Source organism: Cervus canadensis, chromosome 18, assembly GCF_019320065.1.
Source record: "Cervus canadensis isolate Bull #8, Minnesota chromosome 18, ASM1932006v1, whole genome shotgun sequence".
Classification (NCBI taxonomy): Eukaryota; Metazoa; Chordata; class Mammalia; order Artiodactyla; family Cervidae; genus Cervus; species Cervus canadensis.
This window is the reverse complement of record NC_057403.1, coordinates 63,742,004-63,761,379: the sequence shown is the minus strand read 5'-3', so window position 1 is coordinate 63,761,379 and position 19,376 is coordinate 63,742,004. Positions and strand designations below refer to the sequence as shown.

General features: G+C 42.9%; 1 pseudogene; it reads left to right on the top strand.

Annotated features, from left to right (window-relative positions):
* The first annotated feature begins 14,580 nt into the window (after positions 1 to 14,580).
* Positions 14,581 to 14,754, top strand: LOC122421865 (annotated as a pseudogene).
* Positions 14,755 to 19,376: the final 4,622 nt, after the last annotated feature.

Here is a 19,376-nt window from a genome sequence, read left to right as displayed (position 1 = left end):
TACCCTTTCTGAAAAGGCTTTGATCAAGACCTCACAACGAGGTTCCATGAAGCAGAAAGAAATAATCGTGGGTAAATAAAGCTGTCCAGAGTTACACAGCTACCCACCCCGTTCACCATTTTCATATGCACATGAGTGGGCTACCCACCCTCTTCACCATTCATATGCACATGAGTGAGCCTGGCTGTCCACTCCCAAAAGGAGCAACTTTGGCAAATGGGCATAGCTGGGCAGAATCAATAGCTGTGTTACTTATAATTTAGGTTGGCTCTCTCTCCTTCACTTTACATTTAATATAAATGAGAAATTAGCATTTTTAGAACTGTAAAGCCACAGATGAAACCGAACTTCAGTCCGCCCCTGGTCTCCTGGCCTGGGTTGTGCAGCCCAATCTGCTCCTGACTCCACCAGCTGTAAAGGCGCTGGTGGAGGCCTGTGGACAGGCCACAGCCAGTGAAAATGAAGGTGAGGCTCTAGCGACAGAGTGGATATGAGGGGCTTGGGTAAGACATCATCCAGAGATAGTGTGGTATCGGAAAGCTGTGTGAAGGGAGGCCAGGAGGAGCATGCGGCTAGCCATATCACAGACGCCTGATCCGCTGTGCACAGCTCCTCGCCCAGAGGATACGCTCCTTCAAGGAAGGCCCGCAGCTTGGTCAGCGTTATCATGTTCTCTGCTGTACCCTCAGCCTGGCAGGTAGCAGGCACTACACAGGCGTTTGTATGATGAACCAGTAAAGATGAGAACAGCTGGGGAAGAGCCACCCTCGGAAGCCTCTGGGGAGTCTGCAGCTCTCTGCGCTCTGTGTGTCTGTCAGCTCCCTGCCCGCAAATCCTCAAAATGCAAAGCCCTCAGGCCCAGGGCAGTCTTATCCGTCTCTGATCCCTAAATCTCAGCACTGAGTCTGGCCCAGAGTTGGAATATGAATGAATGAATGACCAATGGGTAGAAGTTTCAGGAGTAAAGATTCTGGCTTCCCAGAAAGAGAAAGATGAACACCATGTGATATCACTTACATGTGGAATCTAGAGTATGACATGAATGAACTTATCTATGAAACAGAAACAGACTCAGACTGTTTCTTGGTTGCCTGCCAAGGTGGAGGGTGCATGGGAGGGTTGGATTGGGAACTTGGGATTAGTCGATGCAAACTATTATATACAGAGTGATTAAACAACTAAGTCCTACTGTACAGCACAGGGAATTATATTCAATAGCCTGTAAGAAACTATATTGGAAAAGAAAAATAATGTACTCTACATCTGCATCTCCAGGTGAGAAGTTGCTATATAACACAGGGAGCCCAGCCTAGTGGTCTGTGATGACCTAGAAGGGTGTGATGTCGGGAGGGAGGGGAGGCTCAAGAGTGAGGGGATATATTGTATAATTATGGTAAAAAGCAAAACAACATTGCAAAGGCATTTTCCTCCAATTAACAACTATGCAGAATAAATGTAGCCATCATAACCACACACGCAAAAAAATTTTTTTAGGTAATATAATAAATGGGCGAATAAGATGAAAAAAAATATTCTGACTTACTATTATTCATTTCCACAGTTGTGATCCACACAGGCAAAGGATTTAGTATAGTCAATAAAGCAGAAGTAGATGTTTTTCTGGAACTCCTTGCTTTTTCTATGATCCAATGGATATTGGCAATTTGATCTCTGGTTCTGCTGCCTTTTCTAAATCCAGCTTCAATATCTGGAATTTCACGGTTCGTGTACTGTTGAAGCCTGGCTTGGACAATTTTGAACATCACTTGGCTAGTGTGTGAGATAAGTGCAATTGTCTGGTAGTTTGAACATTCTTTGGCATTGCCTTTCTTTGGGATTGGAATGAAAATTGACCTTTTCCAGTCCTATGGCCACTGCTGAGTTTTCCAAATGTGTTGGCATATTGAGTGCATCACTTTCACAGCATCATCTTTTAGGATTTGAAATAGCTCAACTGGAATTCCATCACCTGCACTAGCTTTGTTCATAGTGATGCTTCCTAAGGCCCACTTGACTTTGCATTCCAGGATGTCTGGCTCTAGGTAAGTGATCACACCATTGTGGGTATCTGGGTCATGAAGATCTTTTTTGTATAGTTATGTGTATTCTTGCCACCTCTTCTTAATATCTTCTGCTTCTCTGTGGATCACAGCAAACTGTGGAAAATTCTTAAATTCTGGAATACCAGACCACCTTACCTGCCTCCTGAGAAATATGTATGCAGGTCAAGAAGCAACAGTTAGAACTGGACATGGAACAACAAGACTGGTCCCAAATCAGGAAAGGAGTGTGTCAAGGCTGTATATTGTCACCCTGCTTATTTAACTTATATGCAGAGTATATCATGCAAAATGCCAAGCTGGATGAAGCACAAGCTAGAATCAAGATTGCCAGGAGAAATATCAATAACCTCAGATATGCAGATGACACCACCCTTATGGCAGAAAGCGAGGAAGAACTAAAGAGCCTCTTGGAAATGAAAGAGGAGAGTGAAAAAGTTGGCTTAAAACTCAACATTCAGAAAACTAAGATTATGGCATCCGGTCCCATCACTTCATGGCAAATAGATGGGGAAACAATGGAAACAGTGACAGAGTTTATTTTCTTGGGCTTCAAAATCACTGCAGATGGTGACTTCAGCCATGAAATTAAAAGGTGCTTTCTCCTTGGAAGAAAATCTATGACCAGCCTAGATAGCATATTAAAAAGCAGAGACATTAATTTGCCAGCAAAGGTCTGTCTAGTCAAAGCTATGGTTTTTCCAGTAGTCATGTATGGATGTGAGAGTTGGACTATAAAGAAAGATGAGCACCAAATAATTGATGCTTTTGAACTGTGGTGTCGGAAAAGATTCTTGAGAGTCCCTTGGACTGCAAGGAGATCCAAGCGGTCAGTCCTAAAGGAAATCATTCCTGAATATTCTTTGGATGGAGTCATGATGAAGCTGAAACTCCAATACTTTGGCCACCTGATGTGAAGAACTGACTCCCTGTAAAAGACCCTGATGCTGGGAAAGATTGAAGGCAGGGGGAGAAGGGGACAACAGAGGACGAGATGGTTGGAAGGCATCACTGACTCAATGGACATGAACTTGAGTAAGCTCCAGGAGCTGGTGACGGACAGGGAGGCCTGGCATGCTACAGTCCATGGGGGTCACAAAGAGTTGGACACGACTGAGCGACTGAACTGAAATTCTTAAGTATTAATATTAATAAAAACAATTATTCATTATTTTATGACTATCCCTGAGCCCCTGTTTGTTCCAAGTCATCACCTGGACATCATCCACATCAGTGGATCCCTCTGTAGATGAGAGGCTCCCAGTCCAACAAGAGAGACTGCAGTGCCCCTGACTTCCAGTACATTCTCCATGCACCCGTTTGCAGAGGGCTCCCTGCATTCTGCCTCAGTCTCACTGTGGAGGCCAAGCAGGTCCCTCTGCTACTTCTCTAGGCCTGGTATTCTGCTGTGGCCCACTCTCTTCCTGACTTCTTGCCCTCTGACCAGCTCTTTGACAAGACCTCTGAGTTTCAGCTTGGCACCCTGCTGCTATGTGGTTACTGCTGCCCCCCACCCACCAAAGCCTTCTAGATACTGCCTTCCATTGAGATGTGTCACTGGCCAGTCACTCACACCTTCTCTCTGGAGCTTCAATGGGCAGCTGAGGTCAAGTTTGGGAGAATAGAGATAAAGAGAGAGGGGGAAAGAGTGGGGAAAAGGGGGAACGAGTTGGCCAGCAGGCATGCCAACTAGCAGGGCTGTTTTTCAAACTGTGAGCGATGACCAATCCTTAGGTCATATGATCAATTCTGTGGATATCAACCACAATTTAAAAAAATAAAACAGAAGACAATAGTTTAAAAAAATATGAATTCATCACTTGTAGCAATGTAAGTATTGTTTCACAAACACTTTGTTATTGTTTGAGGTATACATGCCCACATACACACTGGGATCTCAATGTAAAAAAGTAGTTTGAGGTCAATAGCATTTGGAAAACCCAGTCCAAGTGGCTCAAGTGTTGTTTGCAGTCTTCTTTGTCTTGCTGAGGCCCTCACCTACCCTTCTGAGGAAACAAGACTAAGTGAAATTGATGTGATACAATCACTTAAATGTCAAGCAGAGCAGAGGAGAGGCCCCCATGTGAACCTCGTCAGCAGCAAATGCTAGAATGGCAAAGGTCACTCATTCTCAGTCAAGAAAAGGCAGCCAGTGAGGTCTCTTGGAGAAACTGCCAACAGAATCCTCCCAGCATGATAGAAAAAGAGCCCTCCTGTGTGGAGCGCTAGTGATGCCAGGCATGGTGCATCCCTGCCTCTAGGTAAGTTGTGCTCCGAGGGGGTGTGTGGTCCAACACAGATATGGACATTATCTGTGTTGCTTATTGTGGAGGCTTCAGGGCGCTGGTCCAGCCACCGGAACTGAGTGTTTCTGGTCCTCTTGACAACTTTACAATGCAGATATTATGATCTTTGCTTCAGAGGTGAGAATCCAAGTCACACGGTAGTGCAGTGATCATGTCTAGTCAGTGGCAGGTCCAGGATTCAAACCCAGTCTGCCGTCAAGCCTGGGGTCTCTCTGCCATCACACAGCTCTCACTACACCAGAAGTTGGGGAGGCCTAAGCGCTGGTCCTGCTTGTGGGAAACAGCGTTTATGGAAGGAATGACGGGTAAAGGATCCTGGGGACACAGCTCTGGGGTGGGTTTCTCCCAAACGTCAATTTCATAGGGACAATCACAATGCCTAGTTTCTCTCCTGCTAAATCCTTAGCTTCTAAGACAGTGCCTGGCAATAAGTATCCAACAGACAGTTGAATGCAAGGATGGACAGAGGCCTGTGTTGTGGACCTGGACCTGCCACTAGCTCGTCAGCACACATCCCAACACTGACCTCAGTCTCACACCTGCAGCCTGAAGGCCCAAGTCAGGCTGTGCATGCTGGGAGCCAGCTCCTCTCCAGCAAGCTGGGCAGCCTCCCTAGGTGCCACTGGGGACTCCAGGGCAATGCTATTGGACTGGTTCCTTTCTTCCTCCATTCCCATCCTCAGCCCTGGAAAAACACAAACACCCAGCCTGCCAAGTTGTGCCCCCGTGTAGCCCAGTTAGGCATTCAGGTAAAATATGGTATTCAGATAAGTTATGAGTATGTCTCACCCCATGCTGGGTACTAGCTGCAGGCTTGGATCAACATTTAAAAACAAAACGAAATACAATGTCTGAATTGACTTCGGAAAACCTATATTGAGTCATTCCAAGGCAGGTGAAAAGCACAAACATCCAGGCCCTGTAGCCAAACCTGCTGGGTTTGCCTCCCTACTGGCACAAGACAAGCCCTTCAACATCCTGAGCTCCTGATTCTCTTTGCTGCAGTGGGAGCAACAGCCACCTCTCCAGGAGCTGTTAGAGGTTTCTCCTGAAGGAATGTCATAGCCAGGGAACGGTGGTCTACCTGGAGCAAGGACTCAACATGTCACTAAGGGGAGGCCAGTAAAAACTGTCCAGTGAGTGGAGGGGTCGTCAGATTCCAGCTCAGCGCCATCCCACTGAGAACAGACAGGGAATGCTCTTGGGTTCACAGCGTCCTGGAGCTTTTGTGAAGGGGGCTATCACATGAGATAATAATCTGGGACAGATGCGTGCTGGGACAGGTCTGGGTGTCCCCTCTGCTGGGTGACCTAGGGCAAGGGGCTGACCTAGGGCGTATACTGACAGTAGGAAGTAGTCACCTCGATGCTGTACTGACTTCCAAACCAGAGAACATAGGCAGGAAAGTTGGTGTGGTCTCAGGACAAGTTCTCCGCTGGGCGGTCTGTGGTGAAATCAGCTGCCTTGCCATTTTAGGGAACTCACACAAGATCTCCTGAAGATCTTTGCCAGATCAGAGAGCGTGGCTTTTCCCAGTAAGTGTCCTTCTTGGACGGTTTGTCTGAAAGCCTGTACACTCCACTCCCTCCAGTGATCTCCCTTCTCTCTCATCATTCATCATCCCTTTGTCTTGGGAGAACTTTTCTTCCACTCTGCTTTCCTGAGAGATCCTTCCGTCCTTCCTGCCACCATCACTTCAAATCCTATTCTCCTCTTTCCTTTCTCAGTGAACCTTCGTTACCCCTGCAGCCTGAGTTATTAGCCATGGAAAATGCAGTACCCTGTAAAGCAAAGGTATCTCACTTACTATACCTTCCCAGGAGGTGGGAGTACATTTCACATTGCAAATGCCAAGTCCACCACAGGAAAGGGAAGAAAATGACACTGTACGGCACTCCCTGTTTGTCAAACACCAGACTGAGAGCTGCACATATGTTAACTCACTTGACCTGCTAAATAGTTCCTTGAAGTAGTTACTTCAGTCCCAGGAAGAAAAGGCAATAGAGATTAACTGCCTTTTCCAAGGTCACAGTCAATGGCCAGGCTAAAAGGCAAACCCAGACAGTCTAGGACTAGAATCCTCTCTGCTTCATCTCGCTACTGACTTTCAAACCAAACAAGACATGTTCCTGTATGAAACTATTACAACAACCACAGCATAATGTCTTTCTGTGGTCTGCAGTGGTCAGTGACTGTGATCGATTCCTCCCCTCACCCCCAAAGCCTGGCTAGATTCTGTCACAGAGCAGAAACTCACGAAGTGCTGGCTGAGGAAAGGAATGAGTAGCTGTCCAGACTCTTGCTAGTCATGCCATGGTGTCTGTTCTGAGCTACGACAGAGAACGCACCTGATTCCACATACATCTAAGTGGGTCTCAGGGAACACAGCCGCACCCAAGAAGCTGTCTCAGGAGAAGAAACGGGGCTGAGAGGATGTCATATTTGCCAGTGTTGAGGACAGCAAAGACTAAGTTGCTAACACTCCCTACCTGGGGCCGGGGTGATCTACCACATCTGATGGAAAACGGAGCTGTCAGTATCCCTGGACCTAATTGTCTCCAGTTCAAGGAGACTTTTTCAAACATTGAGCTCCAGATCTCCACACTGGGGTAAAAGGTGCCTTTTGTAATGAAAGAAACATTACAAATCCTCTTACCAATGCTGTCAACATTCTTTTATTCAAACTCAACTTAATTCTACTGCGTGTAGAGCAACAGCAGAGTAAGAATAAGCCCAGTCTCTCATGCAGGCAAAGAGCACATTGGTTTGTTGGTTTCAAATCTGAATGGACAATAGACTATTCTCAGGAGATTTTTTAAAAATTCATCAACTACTTTGAATAATGACAAGTCACATGAGCCCTCCCACAGATAACAATAATAAAACTTGATAAAATAATTTAAACAAAACAGTATTTAAAAGTTCAGGAAAGGATCCAAAAGAAGACAGAACTAGAGAGACATTTGCTTTCAGTGAGTTGCACTTGAAAGATGCAATTTTGAACTTGTAGTTTTGTGATCTGAAGTTGTTCTTCAATCCAGTGGCATGGTATAGAAAATGAGTGGAAACTGAAACCTTAGCAGATAGAGGTGCTAGAGGTCAGAGTTCAAGGTCAGATAGTTTGTAGAGGAGAAATCTTGGAAGCAAACCATTGCTGACAACTACATTGTATAAACATAAGGGAGATCCAGGCAACATGGCAAAGAAATAGGAGAGAGAAGAAATAAATGTGCTCATGAAAGAAAGACCTACACAAGGAACAATCTATGAACTTACATTGTTTCAAACAAGTGCAGGTCCCAATCAGACACAGCTCAGGAAGCAATCAGAAGAAAGATGAAGATTCATGGGTTTGAAGTATCAGAAGTAAAACCCAAGGCTAGCAAACTTTGAAAATTGCAGGGGGTGGGGGGGGAGAGTCCCTACAAGAAAAGAAACCATAATGTAATCCCCATCGCTGTTAAAAATCATTAACTGACCAACAAATTACACAGGCACCAAGGAGACCAAAGGTATCAGCTAAATGGTAGCATTTTGTCATTGTTTTTCATTCCTCAGTCATGTCCAACTCTTTGTGACCCCATGAACTGCAGCACACCAGGCTTCCCTGTCCTTCACCATCTCCTGGAGTTTGCTCAAATTCATGTCCATTGAGTCGGTGATGCCATCCAACTATCTCATCCTCTGTCGTCCCCTTCTCCTCCTTTCCTCAGTCTTTGCCAGCATCAGGATATTTTCCAATGAGTTGGCTCTTTGCATCAGGTGGACAAAGTATTGGAGCTTCAGCTTCAGCATCAGTCCTTCCAATGAATATTCAGGGTTGATTTCCTTTAGGGTTGGCTGGTATGATCTCCTTGCAGTCCAAGGAACTCTCAAGAGTCTTCTCTAGCAGCACAGTTTGAAAGCATCAGTTTTTCAGCACACAGCCTTCCAACTCTCACATCCATACACGACTACTAGAAAAACCATAACTTTGACTAGACGGACCTTTGATGGCAAAGTGATGTCTCTGATTTTTAATACACTGTGTAGGCTTGTCATTGCTTTACTTCCAAGGAACAAGCATCTTTTAATTTCATGGTTGTGGTCACAAACCACAGTGATTTTGGAGCCCAAGAAAATAAAATCTGCCACTGTTTCCATTTTTTCCCCATCTGTTTGCCGTGAAAGATGGGACTGTATGCCATGATCTTAGCTTTCTGAATGCTGAGTTTGAAGCCAGTTTTTTCACTCTCCTCTTTCACTTTCATCAAAAGGCTCTTTAGTTCCTCTTCACTTTCTGCCATTAGGGTGGTATCATCTGCATATCTGAGGTTATTGATATTTCTCCCCATAATCTTGATTCTAGCTTGCAATTCATCCAGCCCGGCATTTCTCATGATGTACTCTGCATAGAAGTTAAATAAGCAGGGTGACAAAATACAGCCTTGATGTACTCCTTTCACAATTTGGAACCAGTCTGTTGTTCCACGTCCAGTTCTAACTGTTGCTTCTTGACCTGCATACAGGTTTCTCAGGAGAAAGGTAAAGTGGTCTGGTATTCTCATCTTTTTGAGAATTTTCCACAGTTTGCTGTGATCCACATAGTCAAAGGCTTTAGCATAATCAGTGAAGCAGAAGTAGATATTTTTGGAATTCTCTTGCTGTCCATGTAAATCCTCTTAGAAGAGGTTGCCATTAGCCATAGAGCCTATAGTCCTATCATAGAGACTGCAGACTCCAGGAGTGGACTGCCCCAGGCCAAACTATAGGGAAGGAGCACAGCCCCACCCTTCAGCAGAAAACTGGGTTAAAGATCTACTGAGCATGACCCTGCCCAAAGGAGCAAGACCCACTTTTGCCCATAGCCAGTGCCTCCCATCCAGAAGTTTGCACAAGCTTCTTGTCTTATCCTCATCTATCTGAGGGCAGACAGAAGAAGCAAGAACTTCAATCCCATGGCCTTCAGAACAAAAACCACAATCACAGAAAACTAACCAAAATGATCACGTGTATCACAGCCTTGTGTAACTCAATGAAACTATGAGCCATGGTGTGCAGGGCCACCCAAGATGTGCGGAATACGGTGTAGAGTACTGACAAAAGTAGCATTGAGAAGCAAAATAAAGAGCAGAAATATCAGTTGCTGCGTGCTTATAGGAAAGTCAGTTTTCAGCTTGAGTCCAAGCAAATTCATTATGAAAACAAAATCCTCAAACACCACAAAATACAGATTCACTAAAAATTATCCGCAATGCATAGTTTTCATCTAAAATTTAATAGACATTGGGGGGAAAACAGGGCGGGGGTGGGGGGAGCAGTAAACAGAAAGTGATTCTGTGAGATAATATGCCTATTAACTTTGTTAGAGGAAGCACACTGACTGAAACGGCCCACCCTGGCCAGGCACCATAGTAACCATTTGCATGAGTTGTTTTACGACAGGAGGTCCTGGTAGGGAACATGGAAGTAATGAGCCACCACCAACCAGATTGGGAATGGTCAAAAGGTGACACCACGTGTCCAACCACTTCCCAGAATCCTTCTAGCTGGCATCTATCTTGGCTGAGCAATGTGTGAACCACCAGGAAGGACTCTGAGTCATCTGAGTCAGAATGATTGGCCAAAAGCAACCCAGAAACTAACCCCATCACCATAATACCCAAGACTGCTAGTGACTTGGCAGAGCAGTTCTCCTGGACTCCTTACCCTGCTGTTCTCCACCCGGGCGCCCTTTCCCAATAAAATCTCTTGCTTTGTCACCACATGTGTCTTCTTGGACAAGTCATTATTAGACAAGAGTCCACTTTTGGGCCCTGGAAGGGGTCCCCCTTCCTGCAACAACTTGACTCTAGTAATCATTTCACTATGTATATGTATATTAAAAACCACGTTGTACACCTAAGATATAAGCAAGGTTTATTTTAAAACAAAGGAAAAAGAAAGTAACTTCATATGTTTGACCCAGCAGATAAAGACTTCGAAGTAGCTATTATACATATGTTCAAATAGTTTTAAAGGTTTAAAAAAAAAAACTAAAGAGAAATATAAAATAAATTAACAGAAAGTTAATCTTAACATAGAAATTGAGACATAAAAAAGGAAATTCTAAAGCCAAAAATTATGATAACTAAAATTAAAAATCCACTGAATAAGCCTTAGTAGCAAAGTTTAAATGAGAGAAAGTTATTAGTAAACTTGAAGCTGGATCAATATAAATTAATCTAAGGTACATAGAAAATGAAAAGACCTTCACAGGTTTGTGAGACAATAGTAGTTTGGGGTCCAACATATATGTTATTTGAATCTTAGAATGGTGAATGAAAAATAAGGGAAAAAACTGCTCTGCACTCCATCAAAAGGCAGAAATCTTAAGGCAGGATTAAAAGCAAGAACCAAGTATATGCTATCTACAATAGACACACTTTCGATTCAAATACAAAAGAGGTGAAAAAAAGATGCAAAATGTAAGCATGAAAAACCTGAAGTGCTTCCAACAACATGAATCAAAATAGAAATCAAAACAAGTAGTATTACTCAAGGCAAAAGGGACTTTCCATTACTTTAAAAGGATCAGTACAATCAGGAAGAAGTGACGCAAGTGTGTATGTGTCTAAAAACAGATTTTCAAGATACATGCATGAAAATCTGATAGAATTAAAAGCAGAAACAGACAAGGCCACAACCATAGTAAGAGACTCTAACACAACTTTCCCGAAAACTAATAGACCAATTTAAGCAAGAAATCAGTAAAAAATAAATATCTGAAGAACATTATCGATTACTTTGGCATTTATAGAACACTTCACTGAACAACTGCAAAATAAACACTCTTTTCAAGTACAAATAGATGCTTACCAAGTAGACTGCATACTGTATCATATAAGACATCTCAAAAGAAGTGAAATCTTACAGAGTATGTACGTACTCTGATCACAAAGGAAATAAATTTGAAGTTTTACCTGAATTCAGGCAATAGCAGAAACCTTACACTTTGAGAGTAATATTCTCTCCCAACTTTTTATACTGTAGAATGTTTCACAAATGGGAAAGAATGTTATTTGTATTTCAATTCTGGAAGCTGCAGGAAAGTAACTTGTGCTTTGTCCTTCCTATTCAAGATGAGCGTGTCCTCACCCTTGTAAGTCACAGCCTTGACTCAGAAAGGGGGAGGTCTTTACCTGTGATATCTCTAGGCTTTAACTGCTAAACAAATAGATGCTTCCCTTGTGGCTCAGCTGGTAAAGAATCCGTCCGCAATGAGGAAGACCTGGGTTTGATCCCTGGATTGGGAAGATCCCCTGGAGAAGGGAACAGCTACCCACTCCAGTATTCTGGCCTGGAGAATTCTATGGACTGTATAGTCTTTGGGGTCACAAAGAGTCAGACTCGACTGAGCGACTTTCACTTTAACTTTAAATAGAAATAATGTGTATCTTGGAACCAAAATGAGGGACAACGGCAATTAAAAATAAATCAGGCATCTTGGAAAAAGTCATTTACAGGAACAGTTGTATCCACAGCATGAAATATCGAGGAAATACATTAAAGCAAAAATTAATTTAATAAACATTCAACCTCATTCCTTTTAAAAGAGAGAATTCTATAAAATACTTCATTAGGCAAAGTCTCAGTGGACGAACATGGGCTGTTTTTTAAAGAAGAACTTTGCAATTTAGAGAGATTAAAAATTTAAAAAAAGGAAGGAGGGAGGGAGGGAGACAGAACACAGCCCTCGTCTGAGTGGCAACCTTAAGAACAAGGCAGTGCAGCCCAAGCGTGAGGAGAGAAAGGAAAGGGCTCTTGGCACCCACACGGATCCCTATTCATTTATAGCCGAGTGAGTCCAGCATGCTAGAACGAGACAAGGCCAGTCAGACAAGGTTAATCGCTGTCTTGCAAGAGAATCCAGATGCATAGACCAATGTGATTCAAGGCCAAGAAATGGCCTAAACTCTGCCTTTTCTCACACAGTGCCATTGAAGAAGGTAGCTGTCTGGTCTCTACCCAAATGATCCCAGACTTAGCGCTGTGCTGAGAGATCAGCTGAACCCTCAACACACCTGCCAGTTGATGCACTGAGCATTTGACAGGCGCCATCCCAGAACTATTTTTCTCTCCACTTACTCATGGGATGCCCTGGTGGCTCAGACAGTAAAGCGTCTGCCCGCAATGTGGGACACCTGGGTTCAGTCCCCAGGTTGGGAAGATCCCCTGGAGAAGGAAATGGCAACCCACTCCAGTACTCTTGCCTAGAAAGTTTCATGGATGGAGGAGCCTGGTAGGCTACAGTCCATGGGGTCTCAAAGAGTCGGACAGGACTGAGTGACTTCACTTTCACTTTCACTTTCCACTTACTCACACTTCAGCTAGTGGCCCCACCCACAATTCCAGATTGAAACCTTTGTTATCGAGTCCAAGCTCGTTCTGCTCACCACACGACAAGCCAATGAATCCAAGAGAAGAGACACTGAATCAAAAAATACAGTTCTATTCAGAAAGCCAGACTAATGTCTTGGCCATCTTGTTGGGACCTGGATGTCAGGTTCTTTCATAGAGTCGGAGAGAGAAAGAAAAGCAATGAGTAATTAAAGGCAAAAGGCAGAATAGAGAGGGAGAGGCAGTGAGGAAGTAAAGTAAAAAGGGTCTCCAGTTTGGCAAAACATCTGTGGGAAGAGTCAGCCTTTAGAGGAGGTGTGTCAATCTCTTCTCCCTCTATAAGTTGAACAAAGATATTTTAGTTTACAGTCAGGCAGAGGGGCAGGGTCCTCATTATTGTTCAGTGGCTCAGTTTTGTCTTCATAATCCCATGGACTGTAGCATGCCAGGCTTCCCTGTCCTTCACTATCTCCTGGAGTTTGCTTAATCTCATGTCTATTGAGTCAATGATGCCATCCAACCATCTCATCCATAGGACGGCAAAGAGTCGAACACATGACTGAACAACTGAACTGAACTGAACTGATGCAACTGGATGCCAATATCTTAGTTTTCTGAATGTTGAGTTTTAAGGCAGCTTTTTCACTCTCCTCATTCACCTTCATCAAGAGCCTCATTAGTTCCTCTTTGCTTTCTGCCATTAGGGTGGTATCATCTGCATATTTGAGGTTACTAATATTACTCCGCATGATCTTGATTCCAGCTTGTGATTTATCCAGCCCGGCATTTCTCATGATGTATTCTGCATAGACGTTAAATAAGCAGAGTGACAATACACAGCCTTGATGTACTCCTTTCTCAATTTTGAACCAGTCTGTTGTTCCAGGTCCAGTTCTAACTGTTGCTTCTTGACCTGCATACAGACTTCTCAACAAGCAGGTAAGGTGGTCTGGTTTTCCCATCTCTTTAAGAATTTTTCAGTTTGTTGTGATCAACACAGTCAAAGGCTTGAGCATAGTCGATGAAGCCTGGAATCCCTTGCTTTTTCTATGATCCAAAAAATGTTGACAATTTGTCCCCTGAGGCAGGCTATTATGTATGATTATAACAACAAAAACAATGAAAAACAAGTCAAAGAAACAGTTTTCAACATGAAGTCAGAATTGTCTTCTTCTCTGCAATACTTTGAGTGGTTTAAAGAAATATGACATTTCACACCCCAGACCTGGTCATTAGTTCAGAGATGGCATGTGAACTAGGTCTATCCAATCAAAACAAATCTTAGGCCTATCCAATCAAAACAAGTCAAAGGGCTCTTCTGGGACGTAGAGACAGAAACATTCTCACCTTCAGGACTGGCTGGTGGTGCCGTACAGCAAGAAATCCAGAAGCTGGAGACCATCGAGGTAGCACTAACTCAGGGGCAAAGCCAGCGGAAAAGGGCCCAGGGAGAGCTTCAGGGAAACAGAGTGCCCTGACCGTGCCATCCCTGAAGTTATGCTTCCCTTAACTTCAAGAAATTTATTCCAAGAGGGATAAATCTTCTTGGTTTTATAGGCTGATTGGAATTTTGCTGCTATCTGATGTTTGCATGAGAAGAGTTTTGGCAATGAGGCAGGTCAGAGAGAGGGAAAGATAAGAGGAAAAGAAAAAGGAAAGGAGGAGGAAATTAAGAGAAGGAAGAAAGGGGCAAACAGAAAAGCACGCACAAAAAAGAAGAGGCAGAAGAATGAGAATCATAGAGCAATTTGGGGGCATATAGGCCAGTGTCCCCATTTCTCTCATCTAACAGATGAAAAAACTTGGGCCCCAAAATTTGAAGTCACTTTTCCCAGGGTGAGTCAGAGTGCACACCAAGCTTTGCGAAGTGGCAGTATCATAGCCAATGAGGTTTATCCAAGGTGTGATTATTGCTAATTGAAAGAAGTGCACACCAGCATGAGAACCCAAGGGTCCTGGCACTGAGCCACTGTCTTCCTGCCCCAAGTCATGAATATAGAAAAGTAGTTTTTGGAACTAAGTATTTCTTGCTCGTAATAGAAAATATGGGGTATGTATATAAGTAGAAAGAAAAAAAAAGCCACAATTTAAGTATCCAGTACAACCACTATAAACATTTACCAATTTTCCTGTCCATTTTTCTATATTTAAGGATAATTTTTAGTTATAAACACTTTTCATATAATTTTATTCCATCTTTTTTTCTTTTAGCATTATTTCATAAGCATTCTCCTATCTGTTTATTCTTCAAAAACATTTTTATGACACCATAAAAATCAATCAAGTAGATATATCCTAATTTACTTAATCATTTTCTTACCATTGGGTGTATTGTAGATTCCCAGAAGTGAGATTTTAGAGTCAAAAGGTAGGAACTAGAGTTGCCAAATATAGCATCTAGAAATGTAGGGTATTCAGTTAAATCTTATTCTCAAATTATTTGTCATTATTTGAAATTCAGACTTAACTGTGAGTCCTGCATTATACCTGGCAACCCTAGCAGGAATATTTTAAAGATTTCCATATATATATATTTCCATGCCCTTTCTTCTCTAACATGTTTCCTAGGGTTTGAAAAGAAGAGGAATGCGAGAACAATTATCTGACATTTGGTAACCAGCAGGACTCAATGGGGCCCTTCCTGGGACAGACCCCTCCCCCCATGTCACCACCTGCCTCCAGTTTGTAAAACAGTTGCACTCTCCCAGGCCTCCCTTGAATCACAAAAGCCTGGCTCAAGAATAGAGACACAGATGTATAGAACAGTCTTTTGGACTCTGTGGGAGAAGGCGAGGGTGGGGTGATTTGAGAGAATAGCGCTGAAACATGTATATTATCATATGTGAACAGATCGCCAATCCAGGTTCGATGCATGAGACAGGGTGCTCGGGCTGGTGCACTGGGATGACCCAGAGGGATGGGATGGGGAGGAAGGTGGGAGGCGGGTTCACGATGGAGGACACATGTACACCCCTGGCTGATTCATGTCAATGTATGGCAAAACCACTACAATACTGTAAAGTAATTAGCCTCCAATTAAAATAAATAAATTAAAATAATAAAAAATAAAATTCACAATCTTAAAAAAGAAAAAAAAAAGAATTAAGGACAGGGACTTCCCTGGTGGTCCAGCGGTTAAGACTGCTGGGGAGGGAGGCGGGAGGGGGTTTCAGGATGGGGGACATGTGTACACCTGTGGCTAACTCATGTCAATGTATAGCGAAAGCCACTACAGTATTGTAAAGTAATTACCTCCAATGAAAATAAATAAATTAATTAAAAAAATAAAAATAAAAAACACAATGAGATATCACCCCACATCTCTCAGAATGGCTATTATCAAAAAGACAACAAATAGCAAATGTTGAGAGGATGTGAAGAAAATTAAAAATAGAACTACCATATGATCCAGCAACTTCACTTCTGGGTGCTTATTGAAAGAAAACAAAATCACTAATGTGAAAAGATATACAACAATATTCCTTGCAGCATTATTTACAAGAGCCAAGATATGGAAACAACCTAAGCATGTGATGAGTGGATAAAAAAGATGTGGTATATGCATTCAATGGAATATTACTGAGCCATTTTATAAAATGAAATCTTGCCATTTATGACAACATGGACAGACCTAGAGGGTATCATCTAAGTGAAGTAAATCAGACAAAGACAAATACCATATGATTTCACGTACATGTGGAATCTAAAAATCAGAACAAAGCAGAAGCAGACTTAAAGAGAAAAACAGGTGGTTGCCGGAGGGGAGGGTGTTTGGGGGTTGGGCAAATACGTGACAGGATTAAGAGGTATAAACTTCCGATTATAAAATAAATAAATCACTGGGATGTAATGTGTAGCATAAGGAATATTGCCAGTAATATTGTAACAACTTTGGAAAGAAACGGTCACTAGACTTATTGTGGTGATCAATCATTTCCTAATATTATGTAAATATTGAATCACTACGTAGTTTGACTAAATCTAACATAATATTTTACATCATATTTCAATTGTATAAGTAAATAAATATTTTAAAGATTTAAAAAACTCAAACAAAACAAGTGGACTAGGGATGGATGAAACAAGAATGGCAAACTACTTATTGATCATCGTTGAAGTGGGTGATTCATTATACTCTTCTCTGACTCTTCTATATATTTTGTATTTTCCATAATAAAATGTTAATTCTTGAAAAAAAAAAAAGAATCTGCCTTGCAATGCAGGGGGTGCGGGTTTAACCCCTGATTCGGAATTAAGATCCCACCTACCACAGAGCAGCTAAGCCTGTGTGCCACCATCTCCTGATGAGTGCGCTTGTCTTCCACAACTAGCAAGTCTGTGTGCCTCAACAAAAGATCCCACATAATGCAATGAAGATCTCAAAGCCACAGCTAAAACCTGTGCAGCCAAATAAATAAATAAATATTAGCAAAAAAAAAAGAAGCAAGCAGGACTGTGTTGGGCCTTCTTGGGACAGACTCCTCCCCATATCCCCTGCTTTAGCACTCTCTGAAGTTCCTAGATAATAGTATCTGATGCATGATTCCTGAGTTTTTTAGATGCTAAAAATCACCACCAAATGGAAGAAATTAACTCCTGGCACCTAAGGATTAATCACCATCAATCAAGCAGAGACTTGTGCACGAGCTGATTATGTCTCCTGGGACACCCCTCCTCCCTCACCTGGACTTTAAAAATGTTTTGTGAAATCCTTTGGGGAGTTCAAGGGGTTTTGGAAGGTAAGCCCCCTCCTCCCCAGGCCCATACTCTCTCTGCTACACACTCACTGTTTGGCTTCGCTACGTGACAAGAATAGTGCTTGTGAGACCCTGCACCCAGACTTGAAACTGCTGTGCTTCAATTGAGATCACACACCTGGTCTCAGGACTTAATGACATTCAGGTCTTTGATGTCTTGTTGCAGAAAGAACTCAGTGAGAGGCAAAGTGATAAGTAAGAAGTGGATTTATTTAGACAGAAACACACTCCACAGATAGAGTGTCGGGCATCTCAGAAGACAAGAGGCCCTGAAATATGGGGTGGTTAGTTTTAGGGACTCAGTAATTTCATAGGCTAAGGAATGGGAGGATTATTCCAACTATTTCAGAGAAGGGGTGGGGATTTCCAGGAATTAGACCACTGCCCACTTTTTGACCTCTTATGATTGATCTCAGAGTTGTCGTGGCTCTGGTCTGTCATTTAGAATACTAATGTGTTACAATAAGCATATAATGAGGCTCAATGTCTACTAGAAGTCAGAATCTTTCACCTTCTTGGACCCAGCTGGTCCTAAGCAGTTTTTGTAATGTCCTATGGCTGCATCATTTTTCAGAAGGTTGTACCTTGCACCTGTCCCTCCTGTTTCGTTCCCTCCTCAGAGATTTTAGTCCCATATTTTATGGGAAGCAGAGGGGAGATGGTCTGTCTTCTGTGACCACTTCATGTCTGAGTAGGAGTGTCAGTCCTGCCTGTCAAGGAGTAGAAATCTCTGGGTGCCTAATCTAGGGGCCCCAAGGCCAGGATAGCGTCTTTGTTTTGAGTTGGTACAGGCTGGAACCCTTGCATAGCTATCATCTTGATGTGGAACTGTTCTAACAGCTTCCATAGGCTGTCGATAAATTTTCTTGGTGATGAAGCACTTCTTGTAACAGCATCAGAGTACAAAAATATCTATAAAAGTCCCAGTAAAACATCTGCTTCCACTGCAGGAGACATAAGTTCAGTCCCCGGTTGGGAAACTAAGGTCCTGCATGTCATGTGGCCAAAAAATAAAGTAAAATAAAGCTCAAGCAGCCATTAGCTGGGTCCTGGGCGAGTATGTAGGAGGGTCAGTCATGAGCAGGCTCTAGTTGAGCAGGGAATGTACAGAGAGCAAGGGAACAGTCATCTTGGGTGGCCTAAGCATACAGGGTGGAACCAGGAAAGGCTGCCCTGCCTACCGGGGACATGCTGCAGACACATTCCCAGAAAGAGGGCTGGGCTTGAGTCTGAAGTATAGTAAGTTCTCTGTAACCTCCTCCTTATATTCCACCAAGAACTCCTTTTGGTTAATGACAGAAGCACAATGGGAGAAGCGGGCTCTGACCGTGTCAGTCTGGATTCGGGAAGCATCCCTGCACAGTGACACCCCACCCCCAACCCCGTCATTGTTGGGACTGTTCACAAGTGGTTCATAAAATGCATCAAACACTTTAAAACTGCTCATAAAAAAATGGACCAATCAGCACGAGCCTGAAATAATTAGCTTCCTTTGCTGCGAAAAAATAATGCTCCTTAATTATTTTACTGATTGCATGAGAGGGTTTTTTTTTTTTTTTTTTAAGACAACAAACAGTTCTCTGAAGGCTCTGTCCTTCTACCTGCCTATAGAGGAAAGAGTCTAATTAAAATAAAGAGAAATATTAATTCTTAATGGGCTGATTTTCCCCACATTCTTTTTACCTCTCACCTTAACCCACTGACAGCTCCAAAAATTCCCCCCAAAAGAACAAACAAATTCCCACGATCTTGATGCTTCAGAGCAGTTTTAAGAAACAGCTCTAGCAGCAGGCTCTGGAAGCTCCAGAGTGGATACTGGAGCTCCTTCATTAAATCGGTGTGTCCTCCTGCTTTCACCTGCCTCTAAGGGATGCTGTCACCTCCTGCCTCAAACA